Source organism: Myotis lucifugus, unplaced genomic scaffold, assembly GCF_000147115.1.
Source record: "Myotis lucifugus unplaced genomic scaffold, Myoluc2.0 scaffold_146, whole genome shotgun sequence".
NCBI classification, from domain to species: Eukaryota; Metazoa; Chordata; class Mammalia; order Chiroptera; family Vespertilionidae; genus Myotis; species Myotis lucifugus.
Window position 1 is genome coordinate 2,707,070 of NW_005871194.1, and position 582 is coordinate 2,707,651.

Consider the following 582-nt stretch of genomic DNA (forward strand, 5'->3'; position numbering starts at 1 on the left):
CTTGTTTCCCCTAAGCAACCCAGCTTCTCTGATCATCAGCTCCTGGCAACTATGCCTCTAAAAACCTGGCCCTGGCCCCTCCATTTGGAACAGGTCCCTTGCCGGAAGCCGGTCCATCCTTGCTGCTTGACACAGTCGCTGCAGGGAAAGAAACATCTGCACATATGTTTCAAGGGACCTGGGGTACAAGGCATACTGTTCTTAATATGTTTGCTCCCCTTCTTAGCGCTATGTGTTTTAACCAAGATCACCTCTCCGAGAAAGGTTGTTTCCCCAGGTAGGGATTTTTCCCTGAAGTTAGGGAGGGAATAAAACCCCTTAACTAAGTGCCAGGCGGGTAGTTAATCACTTCAACTCCAAACAATCACGCTTAAGCTACATAATCTTTACTCCCTGGAATGGAGATAAGAAACTCCCTAACCTTTGGAATAGAAATTGATAGGATTAAAATCAAATGGTATAAATACAGATGTAACGGGAATAAAGGGAGAACCTCGCTATGCTGATCAACTGTCTCCGTGTCATTCCTTCTTCGCCGACTCCGTCCACACCTTTGGGAACCCCTGGACCTGTTGGGATTGG